This window comes from Sturnus vulgaris, chromosome 10, assembly GCF_052056855.1.
Source record: "Sturnus vulgaris isolate bStuVul1 chromosome 10, bStuVul1.hap1, whole genome shotgun sequence".
Taxonomy (NCBI): Eukaryota; Metazoa; Chordata; class Aves; order Passeriformes; family Sturnidae; genus Sturnus; species Sturnus vulgaris.
Genome location: NC_142252.1, coordinates 19,579,102 through 19,599,295, shown reverse-complemented (window position 1 = coordinate 19,599,295; position 20,194 = coordinate 19,579,102). Strand labels below are relative to the sequence as shown.

The window sequence follows — 20,194 nt, the reverse complement described above, 5'->3', positions numbered from 1 at the left end:
CATCTGTACCTTGGCTATTCCATAATAATAACCCTCAACTTCACTGTGTGATGTCTGTGTCCTAGCCTTCACACCTTTGAAACTGGTACCATATTTACCCATCTCAAAGGAGAAAAACACTTTGTTCTTCCCTTGCATGTATATTGCAACAGATGAGAACAAGCTGAGAAAAACACCTATTATTTTAATCTTCATGATTTCCAAGTTTTTCGTCTATAAAGTCCCCTTTTCTGCCTTCACACAGCTCTTGCTTTTTCTTGTCAGTATTTCACTGCCACCCTATATTCTTGTAGCCTACATTAGCAGTAATGCCATATTTTATTGCTGCAAGTATAACCCTCAGCACTTTAGCTACTGCACCACAGACCCCAATCCAGTGTTTAAAGATGGGAATCCTTCCAAGAACATCCTTAGGCACTGGCACTGGATCAGACACTATGTGCAAGGATGGATTTCTCATATCCGTCGGTTAACTTCTGAAAGAAAAGGCTCTATCCAGCGGGAGAGTTACTTACCAATGTAATATTTTATGCATTGAGCTCCAGAGTGTCGCAAGATGACTTTAAGTATCACAGCAGACAGAGTAATTTCACATAATGAGTTAGTTCTTTAAACTGTTACCTCACTTAACACTGAACCAATTAATCAGGACAAGGAAAAAAAAAGTTCTTCTTGTGCACTGCTGTACCACAATGCATTCCTGCTCCCAGCTCAAAGTCCTTTTCTTACAAAGATTAGATCTCAAGAACCCAGAGCGCTTTTACTTGCTTGCACTGCCCTTTTCTAATTGCTCACAATAGGAGCTGACAGGCAAGCAGTCAGGGAGATATTGTTTTCACAGAAATTGCATATAAAAGATTCAGCAGCTGTGTAAATACATAATTTTTTAGAAAATGGACTGTCCTTTAGAAGAGATGTAGCACTGTTCTGAAATCATAATACCAACAACAAAAAGACTATTTCAACTTCACCAGTCACTGCTGTGGGATGGGCTGGCCAGAGGAAGTATTGTCCTGACAAAAGAATACAGGCTGGATCCAAAGCTTGCTTATACAATCAGTGGCACTTAAAGGATTCATTCAATCTTTTGTTATTTATTTTGAAAATACTTGAAAAACCATCCTGTGTGAGGACTGAGACTAGTTCTGGCTGGTGTGGTCAGCATTCAGATACTAGGACTGTGAATGTCAACCTTATGTCAGCCAACTTATTCCTTCCTCTCTCTTGGAACAAACTTATTCCTCTCTCTTGGGTAGGAAAATATCCTTTTCTCCATGTTGTCTCATGAAGATGGTGTAATTGGGGAGGAGGAAAAGAAAGGGGATGTCATTTTACCAATGATTCAGTTACAGTCATTCTTCTCTCCCCACTTATTTCACTGAATATATGACAATCAAGAAAGGTGCAATTATCTAAAGCGAAGAAACTGCAATATTAACAGAAATGGCATTTTACCACAGAGATTAAACATGGAATTTCAAGGACTCATTTGTCAATGTGTTGCTTACATGTTACAGGTAATCTCTGAAAATCAGTCGAGTTGTGCTACTGGGAAAGACAGTGATTAATGAGATCCTGCCTCTGAGGGAGATAGTGCAGGTGAAAGAAACAAAAGTAGAATAGACAAGTGGCAAGGGCCAATGAGACAAACTCTTAATTGTAACTGCCATGAACTAATTCACAAGGGGTATAGGTCTATGAGAGATGCAGAAAAATATTTGGGGAATCTTTGTTCCTTTGTTTTGGAGCAGAGAAATAAAGTGGCCAGTTTACATGGTTGCCATAGTAATGTAAGCTGCTATTTAAAAATACTTACATATACTCAAAGTATTTCTAATGCTGGGATAAATTGCACAGCGTAGGCTCAAGCAGTAGGGTATTATTCAAGGAGGTCCTTCCTTGCTCACTGCCCTTTGAAATTTTTAGGAAGTTTGCTGAAGAAACATAACCACCTCTTTTTCTTCAGCCCACAGCTTATCTCTCTTTATGTCTCAACTTTTCTGTACTCCTTTCACTTTTTAGTCTTCCTCCATTTTACTTTTACTACCTCTTTTCCTCCAGCTTAATCCATGGATATTTTACTCCCTTGGGTCCACTATTCTCTTTCAGTTTCATGAGCTAGACTTTGCCTTTACTTTCACAGCCCCCTGCACTTTGACATCAGAATGACTTTCAAAAAGTAATTAATTAGCAGCTCTCATAATAATAACTTTCAGTCAAGAATGACTAATTGTAAAGGATTGCCTTGATGGACACAGCAATCCCCTGCACATCCAGAATCAGTGGCTGGTGCAATGAAATCCCAACCCTGAGCTTGTGACACTGTAACAGATATTTAAATAACATTAATTTACTAATATCCTAATCTTCCACTCCAGCATTCAGTCAGATAAGCTCCTGACAGAAGGCAGGCACGTACAGATGAAAGGATGAGGGAAATGGGACTGTAAAGGCAGAATGAAGTGTAAAGTGAACCCTTCACTACTTCCAAGGTGCCCTACCTAAAAGGCACAATTGCTGGTAGCTGCTCTGCCCTCCACATGTCCCAGGCAGTTAAACTTCACCCAGACATCATTACTGCAGCCCCAAAAATTTTAGTTAGCCAGAACTATTTCAAGTTGTGGGAGATTATCCTAAGTCAATTAGGTCTGAGATGATTATTTAATAGATGGAAGCTGAGACATACTCAATTACCAAAAAAAAAAAACCAAACAACACTGCAGAAAAATGTGGAATAATTCAAAGGCTGCAGGCATCAGGAGCAAAGGGAAAGATCTTTCCTTCTCCCCCCCCCCAAAAAAAAAAGAGTCTGGTCTTTCCTTAGTTAGTTATATATGTAAATGAGAAGTTAAATGATCAGAATTTCCTAGTTATATAACTAATTTTAAAAGGAAGCATTTAATCCCATGATAACTGCATCCCATCCCTTTGTTTCTTGCCTCTCCCCTCCCACTTGGAGTGGTGCAGCATAGCTCAAAATTCATCTGTGTGCTGAGCCAGCACGTCAGGGAGCAGGCACACACCCACACGTGGCATGGTCAGGTATCAGGTGCTCAGGTTCTTTTCCTCCAGTGCTGCAGGGAGCAGAGCTGGTTAGGAGAAGGGATTAAAACCAAAGCAAGGACAATGTTACAGTGCCCACTGCTCCTGCTATTTTTAATGTGCTGCTGTCAGTTTCATTATAAACTCAGATTTCCCGGTTTTATAATTCGGTCATTAAAAAAAATTGCCGAGAGCTAAATATTATCGAGCATCTCTGCTTACCGAAAAAAATGAAGAATTTCCAGAGTGCAGGGAGAGGGACTCTCAGATTCTGGTTATTCCAGTGAGGAAGTGATTCCAGCATGAGCAGGGCTGTACCAACACAGAGCTTTTTCCAGAAACTTTGTAGAATGTGGCAGAAGGCCATGGCCACACTCTGTAGCCACAGGCACAGTGCATGGCACTTCAGTGGAATCCATGGCACTAACTCAGAATGCCAGACTTCTCCCCAGATAAGATCCTTGCTCTCTGCCTGAGATCTACTCTGAGGCACAAAAATAATTGTATAACTCACTGGTGCTGCCTGGAACAGACCCCATTGTTTGATGCTGCTGTATGGGCAGGAATATTCAGCTCTGGAGTCCTGATGCTGTTCACCAGCCCTGGCAGAGCCAGGAAAACCAGCAGGGCTCTGCCCCCGAGCTCTCCTGTGTCAGCTCCCTGCACAAAGAACACCTCTGGGATGTGGGTGCTCCCTGTGAGCCCAGAGGTGAGAAATGAGCAGCATTATCCAAGGGCTAAGTGCTCTCATATGGAAGTATCAAGCATTGTTAGAAAGTTGGAGACTAATGGAATGGCCTCCACTTTGCTTTTTTTCCCCTCACAGGATATTACCTGTAAAAATCAGTTAGAAAATGTAGTCATATATGTATGGCAAGCATATATAAATATATATGTGACCAGTGTGACCTTCCCGTGACATCTACACTGTACTGCAATAAAAATTGTAAAATGCAAAAATAGTGTGTGAGAAAATTAACAGAAAGACAGAACTAATGAGTATCAGCATCTCACACATATACCTTACCATCCTTCACAGATCAGTGATCTCAGCTGCATGAACAGCTCTCATAAAGTTAACATTCTTAAAACAGAATTATTTTAGATGCTCTATTTTATATGCTGCTTTTAAATGCAAAATTAGAATTTACTGCTAAAACAGACATTTACTAAAAAAATATTATTGTTAAAATATGCAGACCATAATTTTATTTCAGACTCTGCCTCTTTAAAGATCTAAGTGGTGTATACAAGTCTTTGTTGGGTGATGCAGTGGTTACCATGGTAATTTATTTATTTTTTTTTTAAGTTTAGTGAAGATGGTGCAGTCAAAAACATAAATAGCCTGAGCCCCTGGCAGGGTAAATTCTACAATGGCATTCTAGAATAAATCTACATGGCTTTTTTTTTTTTTTTTTCTGAAAGCATATATTAGACACTAATAATGCTTTGTGAAGAAAAATACTTCACTTTTCTTAAGACCGCAATTATATTTGATTATAATTTTTAACTGTACCTGCTCCAGGATGATACTAAATTCTATAGCACTTCATGTGCCCATTATCTATGGTTCCTCAAAGACAGTGACCCAAGCTGGTGGGTGTGGGAGGGTTTCCTGAAGTGCTACCTGGTTAAAAGGGTTTTAAGTTTTGAAGGAACACCACCAGAGAGATTTATATCACACCATCAGAAAGATTTATATTTGCCAGCAAAATCAAAAGTGTATCCTGGAATAACTAATTGAGTTTCAGACCTGTGGAGAACTCATAAATATATTTATATATATTTGTGTGTGTATATGCCAGCCTGGAAGCTAGGAAATTCATTTATACCTTGTTTAGGAAAACAAAGGCAATATTCTTAAAACTAATTTTTCTTTTCCCCAGAATTGTTTGGTAGCAATACTATTGTAGAGGACCTGACCAAAACTACAGACAAAATAGCATGGGTGAAACATGCAGTCAGGACAGACTCCAAGAAAGGGGCAGACTGATGAAATATCTCACCTGTGTGCTCCCCACTCCTCCTGCCCTTTGCAGTTCACAGATATCCAGGGCCAGACACAATTTCAGCAATCTCAGTGGATTCATTGTCCAGGAGTTTGTCCTTGAAGTCCAGTGACCTTTTGCTTTCCACAGCATCCTGGGGCAAAAAGTCAGAGTTAAGCTACCAGGCTGAGTTGTACCAACAGCAGTCATTACTGCATTTTATAAATATAATGCTGCTTTGATGCAAGGCTAGGTCTAATTTTGCTAATGACTTTGTGCCCAGAAGTAATGTGTGATACACGGTTAAAGATAGTTGTAAAATGCTTGAGCAAGATGACCAGAGGCAGTTAATAAAAGGGCATTTTTAGTCCTGTGGTACTTGGAGCTACTTGTCCAGCTACCAGCTGTGCCATCTCACCAGCTCACTTCTGGAAGAATTTGGAAAAATACTTCTCAAAAAAACTGACAAGTTGGAACTGCTCTTTCACCAGTGCTCCTTCTTTGTCGTGGGCAGAGATTCCTACTTGGAATTTTGCAGTGAAAGAATATTCTGTCGTGTCCTGGTTTGCCTTCTACTGGGCAAACATATGGCTTCCCCACAATGATTTTAAACTCATTAGGAGGAATCTGGCAAAGCAACAGATGTTTAACTAGCCAACAAAAGTCATATTCCTGGAGGAATTTCTAATAATTATATCACACTGAGTCCTTCACATATCTTTTCACCCAGGACAAATTAGTGTAGCTCTGTTGATAAAAGGAAATGGTGCCAGTTAGAACCACTTGAAAACCCAACCTTTCAAATTCACAATAGAGTATGTCTATTAAACAATTTGAAAGTAAGAGATCTTTTAATACTAAATAGCTGAATTTCTATGCAAGCCCTGTGAAATACTGGATTTTTTTTTTTTTTCTTCATAGAGTCTTTATCCCTCATGGGTATGAAAAAGGATTTTTTTAGGAAATGGGCCAGCAAAGAAAAACTAACTATCCTCTATTTTATGTGAAGAATAACACATTCCTTCCAACTGTCCTTATTAATTTATAAACAGCTATGATCCTAGGTTGTTCCGGTCATTCAAATTTATGATCGGAATAAAATTACTCTCAATAGAGAGAAAAAAAATGCCTCTTCTCTAAAACTTCATAACGAATGATAAGCATTCAGTGGACCATAATTACATCTTTCTATTTTTCCTATGCTGCTTCAGGTTTTAATTTTTTTTTTTTAATATCACCATTTTAATTAAGCTTTAATCTTCACAGCACCAAACTAAATTAAAAGGATCTTTATAGTGTTGCTTTGGTAACTAACAGAAGGGGTAAAATTACCTTATCTGTTTGTTCACCATGTTGCTGCTGTAAACATCCCAGTTACGGTCTTTAATTTGCTCATTTTCACTAGGAAAAAAAAAAAGAAAAAGACATGTGACACTGAAAATAGTTATCACTGCTGGAACAGTCCTCTAGCAGGATCTCACTGTGATTGTCACGGACAAACATGGAGTTGGGAACTCTTTGCTCCAAGAGATTAAATACAAGCTAATTAGGCAAGACACAAAGCAAGCAGAGACAAGTGAGAGCAGCAGGTTTCCATAGCAGAAGTTCCAAACTCTTTGCCCTTCTGTCTGGTCCCCTTTATTTCCTTCAACAGTCTGCAACACCTTAAAAGTTAAACATAAACTTCTTATGTTTTTCCCATGGTTTCCTGCAGATAATTAGTGACAAATCTTCAGAACACACCTGCCATGTACCTGCCATGTCATTGTCTCATTTTATATCTCTGTAAAATACCAAACAACAAATTGAGTTGTCCAAGACTATCAGCTAAACACAATCCTACATCACAACACTCCGACAGAAACATGCTGAAGGCATGAAAGCACACTCAAACTTGAAAAGCCTGTACAACTTGAGTTGTGGATAGGTAAGAGAAAGGGGAAGAAAATTGTTAGACCTTTCTTCTAAAGCTGAGATATGACAGATCAAAACAAGAGAAAGTTCTTGTTATCTAACAGAAAAAAAGAATACTTATTAAGATTACTTAAAAAAATAATACTTTTATATGATTTCAGAGTTCTACATGTCTGTTTCTCTTCTTAAACCTTTCTCTGTTTGGTTGCTTCACCCTCAGTAAGGGACTGATGCTCATTTCCATTCAAACAACCCCACAGACACTGGCTATAGTGGCCTGAAAATGCAGTTTAACCTAAGCTTTGAGAATCTCTAGACTGAGGGTGAGTGAAGAGCCTTCCCAAAAGGCAGAGCCCATGTGTGTATCAGCATCACCCAAAAACACACCAGGACCTCTCACACCTGTGCAGATGAGCCTTCCTGACTGCAGGAAATAAACCAGCACCAATGCAAAGGCTTTTTAATTACAAAACATTCCTCCAGTATTCTTTTGCTATGAATTGTATTTCTCAACTTTGCAGGTTTTTAGGGAGACTTGGTTATTTACAAAGCAGTACAGGTGAGCCCCTGGCACAGGTGACCCAGAGAAGCTGTGGATGCCCCAGGATCCCTGGAAGTGTCCAAGGCCAGTTTGGACAGGGCTTGGAGCAGCCTGGGACAGAGGAATGTGTCCCTGCCTGGTTGGAGGTGAATGATCCCTAAGGTCCCTTCTAACCCAAACCATTCCATGGTTCTATGAATATGGAAAACCTTTGTGCCTACACAGCTGATTCCCAGCAGCTTTGGCAGTCCCACAGACATTTTGACTCCAGAGCTGTTTTCCCCTTTAATTTGGCTGTCCAAGTGCATTTTCCAGTGTTCTCAGTAAAGCACTTAGAGCCTCGTGTCTGTCATCATCATAGCAGAAAGGTCAAATGTTGAAACTTTAGTTGGTTTGGTTTTTTTTTAAAAAAAGAAATTCATGCAGCTAAAAGGGCTTAACAGGTGCAGCATTCTACAATAAAGCTGTCCTACAGCTCTGATTGCAACTTGGTTTGTATTTGCAACTTATTTTCAATTTTCAGCTAAATAAACACAAAACATGAAAGCCACTAAAACTAAGGCAGATAATAAAGTGCTGTCAAGCTGTGATAAAGTCAGTCTTCACCAAAGATCAGTCTTCTCCCACTGAGAGATCCTAAATTTAAGGCTGAACTTAGAATGACAGAACAGGCAGCACTGAAAAGCAAAAGTTTTCACTCAGTAAGATTTTTTTGTCTTCTGATTTTGATGGACAACAAAATGGTTGAAAGTTACAACTAATCTAGAAACATGAGAAAAACGACAAAAAATAGAAGGTATCAAATAAAAAATCTAAGAATTGTCAACCACTGAGAATATAACGAGTACATAAATGACATTTTATTTTACATCACCTTTTCTGTGTCCTGGAAAAACCTTTTTTCTCAAGTCACATGTGTTAAACATCTTTGGTCTTTCTTCAGTAATCCATAGAAAAACATATCCTTAAAGTAAGCTTACATGTAGGTCTCATAGCAATTAAATATGACTAATTATGAAATTGAAGTCCTATCATTTGATATTCACTGAGAGAACTTTTCCCCAGAGTATTTTACCCAACATATCCTCCTTAGAATCATGTAAACAGATGAGCTGTATTCATCTCACTAAGAACAGCCTGAACCTTTTTCTTATATAATGCCTTTTTTTTCCCCAAGAATATTTGAATGTAAGGAATATCTAAGTAGCACTTAAGCAAAATAAAATTGCTCTGTTCAACACACAAAATATTTCAAAAAACTACCTGTGTCTGTAACCATGCCACTGGCTGTTTGCTGATTGCTAATTGTTGCCATCATTTTCATCGTATAGGAAAAAATATTCCCGTGTAAGTATCCTGTGAGCCCTGTAAGGATGATATCAATGCATCAGGGTAGAGCAGCTGCCAGAAATCAGTCAGATCAGTGCTGAGAGTGCAGTCAAGCTTCTTGTGTACACTTAGCAAATATAATTATTTAGAACCTAGGGGTGCTTCTTTGTCTCCTTGCTATTGCTTCTATTGTGTAAACAGAAAATGAAACCCTCCCTGAGCAGGGCTACAGGCTGAGGGCAATATGTTCACATTTCAGAACTGTGCTTTCCACAGGGAATCTAAAGAGCATCTCATAGGTTTTAATATAATCCAAGAATTGTAAGAGCAACTGTGACCACAGCTGGGTTCCACCTGTTTGCCTCTCTGACAGATGTTCAGGGCTCTCGAACCCCTCAGTCAAATACCAGCTGTACCTTAGGCAGGGAACAGACCACGTTTATTGCCAGGCTGCAGGAATTTCCTGCCCTGTCAGCCTGCTTGGAGCAATCTGCCTCAGAGAAACACCTCGACACGCAGACCACTGCCCCAAAGCCTTCCTGTCAGTGCAAATGCACATCCACTGGTCTCCAGCAGAGATTCCTCCACGGAGCCTGCCTCTCCCTGACTCAGGAGCAGAGAAACACATTTATCCATGCCAGCCATAGCCTGGCGTGTGTTTTCTCTCTAGCAGAGCTAAATTACAGGCTCTGTGCTCAGTAGGAGTCACTTCTCCCCACATGCAGCACTCTCATCATCAGCTCCATGCAATGGATTGGATCAGGAATCAAATCTAGCTGAAAAATGACCAGAAGACAAATCCTCAGCATGCTGAAGTTAAGCAGGATCCTCTCCCCACCCTGTTTCACCATCTGAACAGAAGGGACAGCACAGGCTAAAAGCAGCTGACAAGCCAAGCAACTAAATGATCAAGTACCGCCTCAGCTAAAGTAGCTCTCCAAATATTTCTTCTTGTAGCACACTCTCAATAATTAGAGTTGCCCAGAAAAGCCAGAAAACTGACACTAACATAGATTTTGTATGCAGAAGATTTTCTATTCTGTAATATACACTTGTATTCTGCAGAACTTACTTGGGATTTAAAAATAGAAATGTAGAGGAAAAAAAAGGATTTCATACTAATGTTTGACAGTCTGTACAGGGACAGGTTTTCTTTCTCATGCTCATTGTATTTAATACATATTTTGCAAGTTTTAGGGGAATATATATGCATGCAAAATATGTATTAAATACAATGAGCGCCATTTATTGCTTTATCCCTAATGTTAATCTTGTATATCTGATTATTTCTTTTCCAATAATAGCAGAAAATTACTTTGTCAATTATATTGCTTCTCCTGTGCTGAAATATTAGAGACTAAAAGGTAAATTCAAGAGAATACTATTCCAAATATAGACTGCACACTGGTTTATAACAAGCACTTCTAGACCATGACCAGTAAAAACATTCTCTAAAAGAAAGTAGGTGGTAGTCTGGACAATTTTTGGCTGTTTGAAATCTGTTCTGCTTTTGCTGCATATTCCTAATCACATCATCCCTACTTCTGTGATCTTAGTCCCCATTTTCTTTTTTCCCTTGTAACATATATTAGTTTATTTTTAGCTTTGGTAATGTCCCTTCATGTTTTTACAATTTCTGTCCTTGCAGCTGCTGTATTGCTGGGGAGGCACTATTAGAAACTCATCCATAACAGTTCAGTCTCTCTCAGTCTCAGACAACTGCTTCATGGATGTGATACTTTGCTTAGAAAATTATAATGTGATTTTCTTGGGAAATAGATTTCTTCCTTGAGGTAATTATCAGGAATGCAAGATGGTCAAAGAGCTCTCCCTTATATTTTCATAGGTCCCAGACAGAATCACAGATTATTTTGTTGTTGCTGCAGTTATTGTTTTTGCAGTAAAGACAGAACCATCTGTTCCTTTGAAGAGGTGCCAAATCAGTTCAAAATAATTCACTCAGGTATTCAGTGAACCACAAGAGCTGATGGTTTAAAGATTCTGGATTAGATTTTATTTTAACAGTGGGCTCTGGGGAGTTCAGGACAGCAATAAGTGGACACAAGAGAGTTCCTCTCTTTCTATCTCCTTTCCATGTGAAACCTGTTTTAATAAGAGTCAACAGCTGCATATCATGTGAACATGACCACCTCACACTATCCAAAGGGTAATTATAAATTATGGTGTAGTTCTGCATACCAGAAATCAACCAAATGGCCATGTCTGGTTTTTAGTTGATTTATGTCCCCAGTTTGTGCTCTCGTGGGACAGCTCTGCCCTGTTGGCCATGCCTGGTGTGAGTTTCAATAGCAAATATCTCACTGCTGGGGACTTGGGCACAGCAGGGACAGGACATTGTGGGCAGCATGAGCCAAGAAGGGGAGGGAGAACCAATCTAGAACCAATCTGTGAGTGTGGACAAGATGATTTGCTTGACAAGTCTCTGATAACACAGACCAGCAGCAAATGAAAATAAAAATATTCCAGGGATCTCCTGAGCCCTTAACCATCCTTATTTGCAACAGTTTTCTGATGAAACAACTGGCAAGTTAATATTAGCTGGTGTCTGAGAGAGGATAATTTCTGAAGCGTTTTCTACTATGGGTTTTATAATGATGAAGAATTGTCTGCACGAATTTATAACTGAGTGGGTTAATTAAACATTACCCCTGGGCATCTGAACATTGAAGAATGTGTCTCTATTCTGAAAGGAACACTTAATCCTCCTCAGCCTGATGCATTCCCTGTATTATTTACTAATAAATTTTAGTTTATTTATTGTTTGAATTATTTATAACAAGCATTGTGGGGAAAAAAAAACAAACAGTACCTTAATAAGGTTTAGTTTTTTCACTTTTCAAACTCATTGGGATGTTAAATTTTAAATAATGAAAACCTATGTTGGAGCCTTCTTTTTTCCTGTAAAATATTGGAAACAACTGAACACAAACATGACTGATATTAAACACTGTTTAAAGAAATTATGAATAAAGGAAGTAATATATTATTAAACCACTCTGTAACACCTTCCAAAGCTGTGACAATTGAACATTCATTACAATCTTGTTAAACAGCTATTCTATCAGTAGTTCTAGCATCACAATGCAGGACCTTAATTAGGTGATGTTTCTTTCATCCTTTATTTATTAGGTTTTTGAGCCAAAATAATAATAAAAAAAGATTTGCAGCTCTAATAAAGTACCACCATTGCCGTATTTCTTTCACATATTAGTAATTTGTTAGTTAATGTGAACCTGCATTTTCTATATTTTGCTTATGATAAATGTGCCAAACACAACAGAGAGCAAATCAAAATATTTACAACATACTATAATTTCAGTTGCAGCCTAATATCATAATTAAGAAATAACTAAGTTTATGAATCGGCTTTGCACATTTGCAAGTCATGTGGATGTGTGGCTGACAGAAATGTCAATCTCTTTGAGCTTTATCAGTCACAGTGATGAAATACTGTACTTCCTCCCCAGAAAAATTCACATATTTTTGCAATGCAACGAGGTTATTTTGAGAGTTCCTTTGTCTCATGACTTTTTAGAGACAAATGACTTTTTGTCCTGGGTAGGAAACAGCTTTTAGTCTGTACCAAGCAACAAAATTCTCACTTCACACACTGATTCATCAGATATTGAAGCTAAAGCCTGTCCCTGATCGAGAACACACTGTTATTCTCTCTGCACTTTAAACAATTCCTTTTCAATTAAAAAAAAAAAAAAAAAAAAAAAAAAAAAAACAAACAAACAAACAAACAAACAAACAAACCTCAAGCTGTCTCTAGATATATTTTTACTTTATCTGGTTATGTCTAAATAGACTTGGGTTTGTACTGTGTGAAATAATCCTGTCAGATACAGATCAGCAGGAAGGAGGCATCAGAAAGGCAGGATGGATTCCATGGATCCCACTGTGCCTGGGGAGGCACAGCCAAGAGCCCCGTGCTCCCCATGGAGACCTGATTTAGCCACATTTTCCTGGGGCTTTAGCACTGCTTTCCTTTCCCAACTGTGGGACCAGCATGGCTTGTGCTGCCCCTCACTCAGCAGGCCTGTCTGTGCTGAACACCTCTTTTTGTTATTTTACTGCTCTTCCCATGGCAGGAGACCTCCTGTTCACCCAAGATACCATCACCCAACGCAGGAGGCAAAAGGAAAAAACAGACATGGTGCTTAGCACACTAATCTTGAAACAAGCCAGGATGCCCACGTGCTGATAGCAAAGATGCTGCACACAGTGGGTAAGTGTCCTGCAGCTGTAAAATAAAGCGAGTTAAATAACCTGGCCAGCACAAGAGCTCACTGCGTGCTGAAAAGTGCCTGTACTAATGCGGGATTTGTCACTGTTTTAGGACTGGTGGCTTTAGAAAGCACTGCTTGGTTGGCAACAAATTTCTGCAACTTTTCAATATTCTTGTGGCAGGAAGCTCTCTGCAAAAATAATTTCCTGCCTAATATAAAAATAATAAAGAAAAGATGAGCAATGTATATTTTATGTATAAAGAGTTTGCCCTCAAATACAGAGCTTCTCTCTGGCCTAAAGTCAGGGGAAGAATGGATGAGCATCACCATTACTGAGATTATGATCCCTGAGCAACCCTACAGAAAGGACATACTTGAAGGTGTTTATATAACCAGCCCTTACTGAACATTATTCAGATAACTGCTTTGATGGCATAGGGCTTATTTGTGAACAGTCCAAGCCTTCTGCATTGCAGCTATGACTGAGGGGTTATGGTGCTTTAACTTAAAATTCTGTAAGTCATTATGAGCCTCTTAATAGCAGATGGATTCCATTCTGAAACACATCAAATTCCAGTTAAATAAGGTTGTCAGTATAATAATTTTCTAGCTGGACATAGCATGCAATTGGCCAGAATCAGACAGTTAACAGGCTTTTAGTTTCAGTTTAAATACCTAAAATAGCAAATGCTTTAGACAGGCAGCTCTCATTAAAAAAAAAACAGTGATCCCTTCTAGGCTGTAGTATTCATACTGCATTCTTGTACTCTGGAAGCACTGAATGCCTACATCTTTATATGTATTAATTGGACTCCCCTATTCATACTAATACAATGAAAATATGCACACACCAGGCACGAGAGCTTTTTAACTGAATTGATAATTGTGCCACAGGGAAGAAGTTTGTCTTGTAATTTGTGACAGTTGCACTTACACAAAACTCCAGCAGTTCTGGAGTAGCAATGAGACCAATCATAACTGATAGAATAATTCTGCTTGTGGTGTGCAAGCAAATACTCAAAGCAGAAATCTAATCAGCCTTCCTTGGTAGATGCATTCCCTTCACATGCTTTGGGAGGTCTTAAAACAAGGTAATGGAAAATCCATGGCCTTGGAGAAGGGGTTCCCAGCAAAGAACTTCTGAGCAAAGAAGAATGTCTACAGAAAAGGTGCAGCCAGAGGCAGTAAGATATTCTGCAGCAATCACGAAAGCAGAACCATGGTACAGACCCCATATGGATTCAAGGGGATGTTGCACAGCCGTATTGAATCCCGATTATAAAGAGTTAAGATTTTAGCTAAGGTTCAGAAGCAATTCATATTGATCAAAATGTAGGTTAGGTAGGCAAATGGTAGGTTAATCATTATTAGATGCTTAAGCTAGAGCTAATTGTGATATTGTTTGCCGTTATGAACTTGCTTACAGAAAGAAGCAAAGTGAACTGGCATGAGACTGAATCCAGTAAGAACAATGGCCAGCACCTGGACTGTATATCAATTAATCACTAAGCAAAGGGCCTTGGATCGTGCCAGAGGATCACAGACCTGATGAAGACTCTCCTGACTTCATCCTTCGAGACCACTGACCCAATTCAAGAGAAGAACTGCGCACGTGTGAAGGATTAATGGGCTCATTTTAACATGGCGTGGGGATGGGAGGTGCTGGGGTTATGCAGATGTATTGTATGTAACATCTTGGGCAATAAATAGATGGCAAAGAACCTTGTTCGGGGCGGTCACGCCTTTCGGAGACGATTCCCACCAGTGAATAAACATACCAAACATGCCGCTTTCTAACTTTAATTAGTTAGAGGGTCTTTGTCCGTGATCATATCGGTTTTTAGCCATTCAATATGCTGCAGAAACGTTCAGGAAAGGCCCCCAGCCTTCCATGCCCAGGCTTTTCCATCCGCCGCAGGGCAGGAGGGAGCGGCTCCGCCGGCAGGTGCGGGACGAGCGGGCACGCACAGAGGGAACAAAACACACTCGGCTGGAGATAGCCCTGTTCGGAACGCAGGGATGAAACAGAACCAGAAAATTATCTTATGGGCTTTAATTTCTCGCTATTTTGTCTTTTTGCCAGGAGCTGAATCAGTGTAATAGCAAGCTTTGTTTTTCTGTTTCTAGAACAAGACGCTGACTGCCAAAACATAGGGGTTTAGCCTTTATCAAGTTGCTGTCCTGCATTCTAAAACCCTTCTAAAACCCTTCCTTTTGCTAGCGCTTACCTGTTTCGACTTCTATGCTTCACAACAGCAATTTAAAAAATATTATTCAATTAACGTCCTTCGTTTGTATTCACAGTAACTCCCATTTGTATGCATACAATTCACTCAGTCTGTGGTCTATGGCTGGCAAATAACACCACTTAACAGCTGTTAAATAGGGTAATCACCTGTTGTTATCCACAGGTAGCTTTAATTCAAATGCTAATTGCTCTCAGTGCTCTACTTACAAACCTGCCCCAGTGTCAGCTGCTGCCTGAGCCTCACCAGATGGATGGGAATGGATGGGAGCCTCGGATGGATCGAGCTGTCCCTCTGCAGGAAAAAGGTCTGAGTTATAAAAAACATTGCTACCCTACCGCGCCAGGAACAAAAAAAAAATAAAAAAATAAAAAAAAATAAAACGGCACTAAAATTAAACAGTGAAGGTCTTTCAGAGAGCAAGAATTGCAGCAAAAAGTGATGAATAGGGAAGATGAAGAAAAGGAGTGGAAGCAGGACATCAAATCTTGTATGAACTGGCACTTCAGCCTGCTTACAACCACAACGAGTTAACACCCACCATTACTAAACTCAGTCTGATAAAATTCAGAAATAGTTGTTGCAGATATATGTCAGTCTAAAGTGACAGGAAATGAGAGCTAAACTGCTTGAACAGGTCAGGTGTTGGTAAAGATCCCACTGGAAAAATAAAATTTCTAGCCTTATACAGGTAAATTTTTTTTTCCCCCATAGATTTAATTCTTCACTAAAAAGATTTTGATTTTTCTTCCTTTGGTAGAAATGCCTCAAAACTACGCTGTACAGCTACTTACTCCTCACAGCAAGAGGTTTCATTTTTTTTTTTTTTTAAAAGATCTCCAATTCACCCAAGCTCTCTGGAGGCACAGTTTCATGTTGTGCCTCATTTCATCAAACTGTGCATTGCTGCCAAAAGTGATGGTTTAATTCTGTCTCCTTTCCCCTCTTAACTCCACTGACGTGTTCCTTACCCTTTCCTCATATTGGAGTTAGTCATTCCCTCTGTTTCTGGAGTATGACTCACTGATCCAAAGGAAAAGTAATTTATTTGGAGGGGAGATGTACGTGTGAGAGCCCCCAGTCAGACTGTGGGGCAGAGCCCTGAGCTGTCCTATGTTCCTTGCTGCGTGCTGGAGTTCCTGCCTGCACAGCTGCAGGTTTTATTTTAGCTCCCCCGGCTGTAAAAGGGCCATTCATTCCCCAGTGCTATCAGATTTTCACACTGCACTGGATGATTTTCCTGCCCTGCTCTCCAAAGGGCTGGGTTTTTTATAGGTGAACAAGCCATCCATCCGTGGCCAAAGAGCAGAACCTCCTTGCTCTGTTTCTCCCCTCTGGTGTGCTCAACTCAGATAATTCTGCTGGGAGCCAAGAGCCCAGCCCAAGCAGCCCCAGCTCTGGACGAGCTGCCCTTCCACTGGGAAAAGGGGGCTTTCCCCTGCCTCCTATAAAAAGGAGATAGACATAATCCCAGTGAAACCTGCCTCTGAGAAAGGAATCAAATCCTATAAAAGTCACACATTAGGTAGATCTGCAGCAAGAGTTGGCACAGTTTCAGGTTTGGTCTGAGCTCACTGTACTGATTGGAGCTCTGGCCTTGAAGAGAGGAGCTGCTCAAAATTTCCAAACCAAACTTTAAATTAGAAAACAAGTATTAGTACCCCAGTTCTTTGACATCTTGTGGTTATGATGAGCAGAGGAAGAGATGAAAACCTATTAAACCCAGGTCACTTTATCTCTTGGTGTCCTGCTTTAGGGACATAATTGAAATTAACATCCTGTAGCAACCACCACTTATGTGTGAATTGTTCATTTTAGCAAAGTCAATTGTTTCAATCATCAAAAGGAAAGAGCTGCTTGTTTGACAGTTATGACTCATTAACATATATTTCATTTTGATGAGTGTTTTTTAAATTTTGTTTTGCATATTTTGCTTACAAGAAGAGAGTAAAATAAAATATTTGTAAAAGGATGGAGAGTTCATGCTTTTATAAAAATCTGTCAATGAAAAGCTGTAGGTAAGCCTGCTTTGCCAGTTTGAAAACAATTTTGTCTTTTCTCTTTCAGAATGTGAATAGAAATACAAAGCTGTAAAATACAGTTGTAAAGTTGAGAATAAAAAAGCTTTATGTAAAATTCTATGTTTAGTATAAAAGTACATTTTAGTATTTATTCAATCCTGCATGAAAAAAGAAAAATCAAAAAAAGTAAAAATTGGAATGCTGCTCTTTCCCTATTTCAGTCAGAAACAATCCACACTTTAATTTACTTTCAATGAGAAATTAAAAACCAATTGGTCAAATTATTTCTTTAATTTAACACTGACTGTATGAAACAAGGAAATAATTCAAACAACTTAAAGAGGGTTTTTTTGTCACTTCTCAAGGAAAAAAACCTACATAAATTAATAATTAACCTAATTTTCTTTCATTCCAGAGATCATAGGTCAAGCTATCATTAAGCACATTTCATCCTGAAACAACACAATTGCACAGTTTACTCATTTGTCAGTGATACCAAAAGATTAAAGATGGTTTGGTGTGAGGATATGCAGCAATGGGAAAATTTAACCCTCTGGGACTGAGCCACAGCTTTTAGTTCATTCCTGAAGTCATAACTCTTTATTATGAGTCACAAAAGGTCACTGCTGTCTCTTGTATTACTGCTCAAATGAGGAGCCTTACTCATTTCCTTTTTCTCCCACGGTTTAAGCTCCATGATTATTATAAACACCCACTACAACTCATTCAGGACACGAGCTCACCTGGAGAGCCCACTCTATCTGAAAGTTTACTGGTGGTCATTTTAATTCCAGAAAGCTGTGTCATGTACAATAAATGACATAACAATTAAGAGAGATAATCTTGGATACAGCCAGACCCGTATTTTGTTCTCCTAGAGGTATAAAAGGGATAGGGCACCATATTAACAAAAACTGAGAGAGGAAAGACCAGAAATTGCAGTTTCAAATCTGGCTTCTCTCAGATCCTGTCTTTCATGCTACTGCTGTTGGAATGACAAATTTTCACCCACCAGGTTCAGTGGAAGGTCATTCTTCCCCAACTCTTCTTCATAACTTTTGGTAAAAACACTCTGGGTTGCATAAATCCTTGGGATTTTTGGCAAGAGATAAACAAAAGTCTAGCAATGGCTTTTCCTCATGTAACAGCTCCTGAATAGATGAAAACCCCTCTTCCTCCAGACAGTACCTAATTTCACAAATAACATTTGGGACATTTTGGGGGGCACTCAGAGCTGTGTTGGCTCTCCAAACACTGTCCTACAGCTGTGATCTGAATCACAACCAATTGCAAAATTTGGATTAAATTGTTTCAGTCATTAAACCTCAGCAGCAATCTCCAAAGCCCAAGTCGCTAGTCTAAACACTCTTTGTAATCATGCTTTCAAGAAAAACTTCAAAATTATCACACACCGTGGAGTGAATTATGTTTAGGGGCTGGAATAAATTGGGGAGGGGAGGAATTTTTGTCTTTAAATGACAGATTTTAACCTCAATTATAAAACTTCAAACATGAACAAACGTTTCTAGTCCCTGAATCAACTGAGAATTTATTAACTGTCAGAGTATTAAAAGGCATACCTAATACATTTTATTGAGAGCAATTGCTGGTAAGTGCTCATGCAGTAAGACATAAGGAGACATGAATCTGGGCATGTCTGTCAAACTTCCTGGCAAATGACATATGAAGAAACTACAATTTAATCTACAGTATAAAAAGAAAAATCAGATTTTGAGAAGTTTTTTTAGAAAAAACAATGGGTTTTTTCTCCTTTTTTCAAAATTACGTAACTTTTCCAAAACAGATTTCCCCTGAGTTTTACCTCATTCAAAACTGTGCAGCTGAGACACCATGAGGGGTTACCTGGCAGCACGACTCCAGTTTTGTTTCGTGTTGTTTACAATTCTCTATCCAGATTCTATGGTTCTTATCAAAATATATATATAGAAACTCCTATCCGGGCATTTAAAATGTAGAAAGATTGGTTCAGTAGGGAATATTCCTTTCAGGATAAAACCATTGGGGTAGAAGGAATCCTTTTTGTGCTACAAAAGGGAAAAAAAAAAAAAAAAATCAAAACTATGTGGAATGGAGCAAAACTATGTGAATTTCACCTGTAAAAATGATGTACTTAGGAAGAATTTTAATTCCAGAGCTGAGGTCAGGCAAATGAAGTCTCTCACACCTTGTGCCTCCTCTTCTATGGCACAGAATTCCATTGCTAATACCACCAGATGGTCAAAATTTATCAGGCTGCATTGACCATGGTGCAATATCTCATGTGAGGGAAAACTGCATCAATGCCAACATTTAACATTGTCCATTACCCCATCTGTGTTGTTCTCTCTTGTCCTTGTAACAGCATGTCAATTAAGTATCTACAAGAATCCATGTAAAAAATCATCTTCTAAATGAAACAATTACTGTAAAAAGCCAGAAATTTAAAAATTTCAAGTTTCTTTATAACAAACTGGAGCTTAACACATTATTTCTCTACAACATATTTCTTGCATTTTCAGATTAGCTGAAGCATTTTCCACTCAGCTACAAAAAAAATTACAATTTTTAAAAGACGTTTAGTTTTAATATATTAATTACCATAACTTCTTCTAAATTCTGGCATGAATTTAAAGTCTGGTTCATTGTAATTATGATATTTCAGTTAATTTTGCCATGAATTAATGCGTGATACATCCTGATTGATTAATAGCAAAACTTCATTTCCTTTAAGTAGCATTTCTTTCTATTCCTCAGGAAAAGTTCTGAACCTATTGAAGTTAAAATACTGATGGAAATTAAATTTTCCTCTGAATAAAAATCAATATTGCTTTTCTCTACAGAGTAATAAGCTGCATATTTA

The 20,194-nt window shown here is 38.8% G+C and overlaps 1 long non-coding RNA gene across 5 annotated transcripts in view; it reads right to left on the bottom strand.

Moving 5' to 3' along the window:
* The window catches only part of LOC148222700 (uncharacterized), a 114,962-nt gene that overhangs the window by 77,367 nt on the left and 17,401 nt on the right, over positions 1-20,194 (bottom strand). For all 5 annotated transcript variants that reach the window (XR_015805776.1, XR_015805774.1, XR_015805777.1 and 2 more), the window contains exons 2-3: positions 6,363-6,431; positions 5,049-5,184 (exon numbers count right to left, since the gene is read on the bottom strand). This is a non-coding gene — a long non-coding RNA (uncharacterized LOC148222700). The remainder of the gene's footprint in view (positions 1-5,048; positions 5,185-6,362; positions 6,432-20,194) is intronic.